The sequence below is a fragment of the Vicia villosa genome, linkage group LG5, assembly GCF_029867415.1.
Source record: "Vicia villosa cultivar HV-30 ecotype Madison, WI linkage group LG5, Vvil1.0, whole genome shotgun sequence".
In the NCBI taxonomy this organism is placed as follows: domain Eukaryota; kingdom Viridiplantae; phylum Streptophyta; class Magnoliopsida; order Fabales; family Fabaceae; genus Vicia; species Vicia villosa.
The window spans coordinates 12648842-12659601 of NC_081184.1; the positions used below are offsets into that span (position 1 = coordinate 12648842).

At 32.9% G+C, this 10760-nt stretch overlaps 1 long non-coding RNA gene across 1 annotated transcript; it reads left to right on the forward strand.

Moving 5' to 3' along the window:
- Positions 1-5396: 5396 nt before the first annotated feature.
- On the forward strand, positions 5397-8734 carry LOC131601346 (uncharacterized). The gene is made up of 3 exons (XR_009283646.1): positions 5397-5548; positions 5652-5745; positions 8455-8734. It is a non-coding gene; the product is annotated as an uncharacterized LOC131601346 (long non-coding RNA).
- Positions 8735-10760: the final 2026 nt, after the last annotated feature.

The window sequence follows — 10760 nt, forward strand, 5'->3', positions numbered from 1 at the left end:
ACATATCTTCATCAAGTCACAATGCCATAATCAAATAAGACTCAATGCAATTCACATGTGACTCGACTTATGCAAATGAATGTGGTACCATTTGGAGTGAAACTCCCACATCTCAAGATTTGCCATTGGGCACACCGTCGCTATTTGCCATTAAGGCCACCGTCGCTTTTTACCATTAAGGCCACCGTCTCTTTATGCAATGGATGTGACTCAATAAATGCAACATCCATACAAACATGACATTCACAATACATCACAAATACCGACTAAACACCATTACTTTTATAGTAATTCACCACTTCACAATCACGTCGCTACGTTGCATCATCATACAACAACACACCACTTCTCCACACAAAACATAACATCAAACAAATTTATTTAAAGAAAACTTAAAAAAAGGTTTATAAGTATTCTTAAATCATATTTATTAGAAAGATCTCAATTATAGCTTCATATAGGTTCAAACGGCACTAAAAAACGAGTTACGGATCAAAAGATATGGCCTTTATAAAAATCTGCCAAAAATAGAAATCAGCAGGTCGACGCAAAGGAATGCATAGGTCGACGCAAAAATGTTACTGTTCCCCTCAGGTATGCGCTCGTCGACCCATGAGTCGACGCAAAGGATGCTATAGGTCGACTCATAGAATCTATAGGTCGACGCATGCTGAAGAAAAGTGGATTTTCTGCTATTTTAGGCAGCTCAGGTCGACTCATGCCTCTGTGTAGGTCGACCTATGCTGCGTAAAACTCAGGAAATCACCATTTTTATTCCCTAATCCCCTCATACAACACCCATTAACCCACACATCATTTATACATCAAATGAAAGCTGTTTACCACACATGTAGGGTTCCTAAACTTATTTCTACTCATGGGTTTTCATACAAACATCATCAATCATACTTAAATTCACAATCTCATAGAAATATAGCATGAACCCTAACAATTTCTCACACAATCATGGGTAACAACATACAATCAAAACCTCACCCAAAACATCATCATACATCCCTTTAGCATGAAAGAATCCCACCCTTACCTTAGGTTTTGGATTGAAGCCAACTCTATCTTCAACCTTGAGATTCTCCTCTTCTCTCCTCTCTTCTCTTCTTTCACCAAAAACCTCAAATGAATTCTAATTTCTATTTCCTCTAAAACCCTTGTTTTAGTTAAACCCTTACTATCTTAAATTACTAATGGGCTCTAACTAACATCCCTCACTTACTAATACCAACTTAGGCCCAATAATCAACAACACTTACTATCTTATATTTATTTAATAATAATTCCCAAATAAAACAACATAAAATCAATTAAGCATATAATTAACACATAATCCACAATTAATTCACATAAATAAATAATTAAAGAAAACGGTCGTTACACGTGAAATATTTGTAAAATTTTTAAATTTCACTAACATAGGTCCTATAGAGTTGTATGTAAGATTTTGTAGAACAATAGATGAAATTTTATCATTAAGTAAAACTCATAATTAATGCACCCAACCACCTTTATTTACTATCCAACTACTAGTATTTACCATCCTAACTACCTACATTTTCTACCACCACCATATTTACAACCCACTCACTTTTTCTACTATAAATATGAACTATCATTATCAGTTTTCAACACACACTTTCCAACTCCACTCACTCTCTATCTTTAGAAATTTCATCCAAGCTTAATTTCTTTCGCTACAATATCTTAAATGCCTTTATTTTTAAGGGTGCAATTCATAGGGCAACACTAGAAAATATTGCTGCGTTAGTAAGTGTACTTTAAATATGTTGTAATACATATGATTTCATGTTTCATTTTTATTTATTATGTATTAGTTGTCTTGTTTATTGTTTTGTATTTATCTTTCAGGAAAATCTTGAGGAAAAATATAGACCTAAAAATCACAAGAAATTAGGTGTCCCCCATATTATATTACCTTATTTGGAAACGGCCGGTTTTGCAAATGTGGCCAAAGTTAAGGATATTATAATTGATACAAGCTTTATATATGCATTACTTGAACGATAGAGACTCGAAGCTCACACTTTTCATTATTAGAATTATTTATGTTACACTAAGATATTTTATTTATACTATAATAATTTAAAAGTAGGGCATATCTTGACTTTTCATGACCACCAGACAATGATGATTACTTCATTTGGAATGCAACAACGCATATCATATGCTTATGAATTGTTGAAATGAATTAGTTTGATAGGGTTAAATTTCAATTTGGATGCTTACAGGATAAACCCAATCAAGCAAAATGTCTCAAAGAACATCATGAAATGAATATGGAAGAGTCATGGATGTATAACTATAAACATGTATACATAAATGAGCAACACGAGTGGAAAAATCGCCACAAGTAGTGCTTGATTAAGGAGGCATTTTATGGAGAATTTAAGCCAACTTAAGACTATTTGAATTGGTTTAGATCACTTCCATATTCATACACATCAGCAACTCAACTTCTTAATGATCCCTATTAACATTGTTCTACATCAAAGATACCGGCTCCACCACGGCCAACTTTCACTAACCCCCATGTTAGAACAAGATTTGTTCTGATCAATATTCTTAGTTTTGATGATAACAAGGATATGAATTTTGTGTGAGATAATGTGGTACTCTAATACATTGCAATTTCCCTTTCAGGAAATATATAAAGAGTATGCACAAATCAGCGCTCAGAAGCTTTGTCTCAGAAGGTTCAGCATGCAACATCAGAACATGGTCTGGCAAGACATCAGAAGATGGTCGAGGCAGAATCAGAACATGGGTCTATGGAAGCATCAGAAGAACTTGAGATCAGAAGCAGAAGCACTGAAGTTCTCATGGTATCACGCTCAGAAGCACTTCAAGGTCAGAAGACAAGAAGATGCTATGCACCAAGCTGTTTGACTCTGATGATATTCAAATATTATATACACAAACATCAGATCAGAAGAAAGTACAGGTGGCAGGCTACGCTGACTGACAAAAGGAACGTTGGAAGCTATTAAAGGCAACGTCAGTAGACACAGCGTGAACAAGGCTCGAGGTAGTTGACAAAAGCGTGAAACATTAAATGCGATGCTGTACGGAATACGCAAAGCATTAAATGCACCCAACGGTCATCTTCTCAAAGTGCCTATAAATATGAAGTTCTGATGAGAAGCAAGGTTACCCAATCCTGAATAAACTTATTCTGAAAAACTTGCTGAAACGCTGTTCAAATCAAAGCTCAGAAACTTCATCTTCATCAAAGCTCACTACATTGCTGTTGTAATATATTAGTGAGATTAAGCTTAAACGTTAAGAGAAATATCACTGTTGTGATTATAGCTTTTCAGAAGCATTTGTAATACTCTTAGAATTGATTACATTAATTTGTAAGTAACTAGAGTGATCAAGTGTTGATCAGGATACTCTAGGAAGTCTTAGCTTGTGTCTAAGCAGTTGTAATTAGAGTGATCACGTGGTGGTCAGGATACTCTAAGAAAGTCTTAGCTTGTGTCTAAGCATTTGTTCCTAGAGTGATCAGGTTGTGATCAGGATACTCTAGAAGACTTAGTCGCGGACTAAGTGGAAAACCATTGTAATCTGTTGCGATTAGTGGATTAAATCCTCAGGTGAGGTAAATCACTCCGTGGGGGTGGACTGGAGTAGTTTAGTTAACAACGAACCAGGATAAAAATAACTGTGCAATTTGTTTTTATCGTTCAAGTTTTTAAGACTACACTTATTCAAACCCCCCCCTTTCTAAGTGTTTTTCTATCCTTCACCCCAAACCCAAGGCACTTTCAACCAACCATATACATAACCATCCACATCCAACCATTACGAACAACCATATCAATATAATTAACCAAGTCAACAACAACAAGAACAACAATCATACAACCATCCATTCCAACAACAAATACATTACACCTCATACCAACAACCAAACTACGCATTCCAAACACAACAACAACAACCAAATTTCACCTATCAAACACCACAACAACCAACACACTATACATATCAAACCCAACAACAATCATACCTTCATCCACCCACACAATTACACATCAATCACTCGTCCTAACTTTGATTACGCCAACACCATTCAACAAGCGCCAATCATCAACGTATCAAATTATTACATCGCAACAGCAGAACCTTCGAACCCCAACCCCACCTCATTCACACAATTATCTAACGACTTTCCTCTGAATATGAATTTTGAGAATTTCGATACATTAAAAAACTTTCCTAACCAACTCCCTGTTTTTGATACATCTTCCTATACGGCAACAACTTCAACCCCCCCGGTCCACCTACTTCATAATAATTAGGTTGTGGTTAGGGTGTCTCAATTTTGACTCGATGTGGAACCGATAGTTATTACTTCAATGAAAGTTCCAAACAAAAAGATCGACATGATAATTATTTTATTTTTTAATTTTTTCAATTATATTATTGTAACTTTTTATAGTATATTTCAATTTTATTTTTTTCAATGTCAATTTTAATTAAATTTCATTAAAATTATTAAAATTTTAAATGACTATTAAATTAATAAATAATTAATTTAAAAAAAATACCCAGATAAGAAAATGAACAAACTACTAAAATAAATTACAAAATTAAAATTGAAAAAAATTTTAAAATTAATTTTTCATTTTTTATTATTTTTTATTAAATTTCAAAATATTAATTATATTAAAAAATTAAAAAATTATTTAATAATAAAAAATATGTATCATTCCATATAGCGATCTGTTAAGGGATTGTCAGCGTGCGTCATTTGAAAAGAGAATCCTATTTTTTTTTAATTTAAAAATTTGACGCTGCAGCTAGATATGGGACATTTGAGAAATTCTTTTTCATAATGTGACATTCTAAAAATATGTTTTCATGTAGGTCAAAATTCCCAAAGCGTTATATGTTCTTAGTATCATTCAAGGGTCATAGTTATCTCTATAAAAGGATTAAAATATCCTCAAAAAGATTTTTTAAAAAAATTATTGTTTTTACTAACACAATAAAGACCAATATATGACTTGGCACCTTGGGTATCAACTTTGATCCTATAATTTTTTAAACAACAAATTATCTTATAAAACTTTTGATTTAAAGTAAATGAATTGTCACCTCTTTTGATGCATTTTTTTGCAACTAATTGTTTTCAATATTAATTACCATTATTTATATATAGAAAGAGAAATATTATAAAAATATATAGAAAGTTTATCATCAAAGGTTAAAATAGAAATATTTTTAAAATATATAAAAAGTTTAATAAACAAATATATTAAATAAAGGTAATACAATACTATGACGTATAGTTTAGGACATTTATTAATAATTTCATTTTTATGAGTGGCTTCTTTCAACTCCTAAGTGTTAAAAGTTATATATTTATAGGTAATAAAGTATGAATCTTAAAATTGATCAAACATATTTCTTATTTTCTTCATGCAAAATTAGAAAAATATGACTCAAATTTCCAAAATTGTTTATGGTTTGATAATCTTTCTTTCTCTAATTGTTGAAATTTATGGAGGTAAGTCTTTTTTTAATGCCATTTCAAATAATCTTATTTATCTTAAGCACACATTTTTGTCACCGTTTAGTAACATTTTGTTTGTTCTTATTTTACATATCAGGTTATTTTCCTTGCAAACATTGGCGTGATTGTCCAAAAAATTTGTGTTTCAGTCCTCAACGTAGGAAGTGTGTTGATTTCTATTGTGCATGCGGGTAAGCAAAACAATACGTAGACAAATACTTTTATGCTCCTTCCTTTTTTAAATGCAAATCATGAATGATATACATAAATATAAGTATAAAGTAGAAACAAGAGTTATCAAATACATAAGAGAAACAAAAAGCATAATAAAAGCTCAACAACAACAAATCCGGCAAAAACTAGACCGGACAGACAAAAACAAGAGCAAAACAATACAACATGGCAAGAAAAAACCAACCTAATCAATTCAACAATCCAATCTATTCTGAAGACTCAAATGTAATAATTTTTGGAAGAGAGCACGCTGAAGAGAGTAAGACACAACTACCTATACAAAGCAAAAAGGAGGATAGTTGGCCACCTACACACCCATAGATGCCCAAACATATGAACGGGTCGTGTTCGCAAACAAATAGAGAAACTCCAAAACCTGGACCATGGGCACGAGCCCACTTATGTGCCAATTTAATGTTCAAAGATATCTTGTTATTAATCGCCAATCTTTGGCTTTTCTAACAAAAATAACTCTTTCATATTTTTTCAAATTGTCCATACCACAAAATGCTCTATCGTAACTAGAGCTAAAAATGTCTATTTTCCTTGACCTTGACCCATAAATAACTCAAACAACCATAAAATCAAATGCAACAAAGGACTAGGATTCCCTTTTCACCTATCACTTAATACCAAATCTCATAAGACAAAATGATGATCTTCCGACTCCGCCTTCCCCAAACATACTCCATACCTCGAATAAATATAACCCAACACAATTTGATACGTCACTAGATTTTTCCTAGTCAACACCTATTTTGAATAAACTACCAGGATAACATTACAACTTTAGAAGGCACCCGACTCTTCCAAATCCTAGAAAAGCCACACAACATCCTCTCCAACCTAACTTCTCTAGAACCATTCAAAGTCAAAATATTATTGTTAGAAGATCTCATTGAAAAACCTTGATTTTAGATCTAGTTTCTAGACCAAGGCTTCTTTCCAACTTTTCTACTCAAACTCGAGATGGTAACGAGCAAATCCTGAAAAAGCCTATCCTCTCACACAAGGAAAGCATGTCTGCACCTAAAACACCAAACCCATACCTCCCCTCACGAGAACTCAATGCACTAACTACCTGAGATTTTTGCTCATATATGGGAAATACCTCTCAAAAGAGACACACATAGGGGTTGACCTACCCAACCTACAAATCATGCCAAAATATAGTATTCTAACCGTCATAACCACCTAAAGAGAAAAGAATAAGAAATCTACTCATTCACCTAATCAGATGGAGACCCAAGAAGGGAAACCCCTTTCAATCAATGAGACACAATACTCATGCTTCCTCCCCCCTCCAACGGGGATCTAAAACCTTGAGGACCATACTTTTCTGAACTAATATCTCTCTACAATGAAGACACATTCTCAAGAATCCTCCATCCCCACTTACTTAGAAATGTCGGATTGACAAATCGTAGATTCTTAACCCTTAAACAACCTTCTCTTTTAGCCTAATACACATCCTCCTACTTCACCCAAGAAACCTTCCTCCCTCTCTTAGAGCCTCCCCAAAAATGCCTTTGCAAACCAACCAAATTCTTCCAAAACGATACTGACATCTTCATGAAAACCAATCAAACTCACAAGCGTATTAGAGTCCAACTTAATCATAAAATCCAAATCACCAACACCTTCTTATTCCCAACCCCAATGGACTATTTAAAATATTTTAAGTTATCCTAAAGAATGAAATTCATCCAACTCTTGAACCTTCATTCGCCATGAATGTCTAACCACTGACTCAAGTCATAGGTCTCGTAAACCCTAAACCTAGAGCTAAGAGGGGTACTTAACCATAATCTAACAATGATTGGAGACTTCTTGGGCAAAAGCCTACAAAATACCCCGATCCCACTTTTCTCTCGCCATCCCGATAGAAAAAATTGATCCAACCTACTCATAGAAACCCTATAAGCATGATACTAGGTAAAACTCCTTCCAAACAATGGTAAATCTAGTGAAACCCCAAAACTCAAGACATTCATCCAAAGCAGACTCTCAAGCCTCCACTCCCTCACCCTTTCTATCGGCAGGACAAAGTATCGCATTAAAGTCTCCAAGGATATACAAAATCTCTCATTTTCCCGAAATAAAAGTTCCCACATAACACTTTCAATGATGAAAAGCATCTTGATGAAATGAAGCAAGCCTCTAATGATGATCAACACGCTATTAAAGGGAGCTTGATCTTTTCACTGGATGAAATTGAGAAATAGAAGACAAAGTGTGTTCCACAGCTAATCCTACATTTGGGTCATTAACAGAAACCAAATTATTAGGCAAAAAGAAAATATGAGCTACCTAGATAAAATCACATGAAACTCTCATCTCTCAGATAGACAATGTCGTAAACTTCATTCCGGCAACGAGAGCTTGAGGGACCCCTTCCCAATCCTTAGCATAGATCTTAACAAGAGAGGGAGTCAACAAAGGGTGTCTCAAATTCTTCAACCAAAATATAGTTAACCAAGGTATAAAATCCAACGAAGTATATGAAAATATGAGATCATCTTGAAGAAAAAACACAGCCCACATGCCTCTAGGACAATAAGGTATGACCACCTCGACAAGATAACCATCCTTGTTACACAACGATCCAATTTTATGTTTTCATATAGTGATTAGGTATATTATAATAATTGTTATATTTTTTGTAGGCCGCCTTTGAGATAGGAAGTGAACTTTGATCACCTTATGGCATAACAAGAACATTAGATGGAAGCAATACACATGAGGCATATCATTAGAGTTCTTCAAATTATGCATGATTTCCTAGTGGAACTTTTATGATCTAAAAGTATTTTATTATGATAATAGCTTAAGACAATGGACACATGAACTATTGGTTGTATTAATATTTTAAAAATAGATTGTGATATTGATATCAAACATCTGTACTTATTTTGTAATTTTGAAGAAGTATACATATATATATATATATATATATATATATATATATATATATATATATATATATATATATATATATATATATATATATATATATATATATATATATAAGTCAACTAAAGAATGCATTCAACATTAAACTTAACTTTATTTAAATTTACTTTTAGTATTGGTGTTAAATTGTGGCAAAACATTAAAACTCAACTTAGCATATTAATTTTTAAAAAAATTGAGATTCTCTTCTTCGGATGACAAGTTGCCAGACACAATGTATGTGGCAATGTGTATGATAAGATAATTGCTTAACTGACAGAATAAAAGAAAAATACAAATAAAATAAGAATTGGTAACCTAGTTCGACGTAAATTAACCTATATCTGGGTGGCGCTAATCCAATGAAAGGAATTCACTCACAATAGTGAGAAGTACAAATTGATCTTAGTTGAACCCTTCTAGTTCAAATGCTCTTTTCCTAATACTACTTATGATTTTCTATTCAAAACCCATCATAGAAAGAACTTCAATCCTAATAGTTAAAAGTACAATTAGTCTTATATGAACTCACTTAGTCTAGTGTCCCTTTCCTAATAATACTCGTGAAAATTTGATTAGGGATCCCCTTGAATATGAGACACCTCTCCCTTTCACTTAAACACTATCCCAGTTGTTTGGACATGTTCAGAAGTTTAAGAATGATGACATAAAATTACAACTCAAATACTTTATTCCATAACGTAGGAATAAGACTTAAGAATAGAGTATTACAAAACAAATATAAGACTCAACTAAAAACTCTTCTATAGAGTAGATATTTTATCTAAAGTTATAAGTTTTCATAAAGGAGATGAACTCCTTAAATAGCCAAAAAGATAAAGTTCCAAAAGCTCTTAAGAGTATATATTAGGTGTTATCATATAAAAACCAAATAACCATTCGGTTGATTGTAGTTTTTCTATTCATGAATTCCACCATCTTGAATCACTTTGACAGTACTTGCAAGCACATAAATCCACATTCTACCATTTTTTTATTATGACAACACATCTCACAAAAAGATGGTAAAAGAGAAAACAAACAAGTAAAGTTTAGAGTGGTTAAACTCTCCCTCATATGAGTAGAGAGTATATTATACTTCCTCTTAAATTATACTTTGCCCCTTTTGCATAATATACAAGGTTTGAAATAAGATGCTAAAACTAAATGGTAGATAGGCAAGAAAGTAGTTTACATTGATAAAACATCATTAAAAAAACTATCACTTCATTTATTAAACAACATAAGTGTAATGGAAGGAAACAAGATGGAGAGGAAATAAAAAAACAAAATAGAAAAACAATCTAAAGCAATCAAAATAAAAAACTAATTTTTATCCTTATCATCATCGTTGAAAATGCCTAGAAATCCAATTTCGGTTTCTGCAAGCTTGCGAGCAAGATGACGAACTCTTAAATTTGTCCTTCTTTGCATTCTTATTTTTTCTTGTTGATTCTGGAGAAGGACTTGTTTATTATCTAGAATTGTGTTTAGGAAAGAATCAATGGAAAAAGTTTAGGTATTTCATAATCAAAATCCTTCAAATTTGTGTTCTTTTCTTGTTGAATGTATCCTGTAGGAGCTATTATTCTTGCTTTTGAAGGTAGATAAATTGATACCCCATTGTTTATTTTTCCCGTCATCAGGCTTAAGGTGTTGTTTCCTATTGCTCTGTATTTATTTTCTGTTTCTTCCTCCCTTAAATCGAAGCCAACATGCTCTAGGATTTTGGTGATTAATCCACTATACGGTAAACTCATATTTTTATTTTGGATCCGCATCATATAATGGATCAGTGTATTACCCCAATTGTTTTCAACTAAATTTTCCAAAAACCATAGCGCAGCTATATCATTTTTGGTAAGGTGAGTAGAGTTTATTTTTCTTGGGAAATGAACATGGTTGACCACATAGTGAATAAGACGGATGTCTGAGCGCACTAGGCCAACAGTGAAAGAAGTAGGAGTTCCAGAGTTTTTATATGACATGAATAAGGTATAAGCAGTAAAAATATCAGATT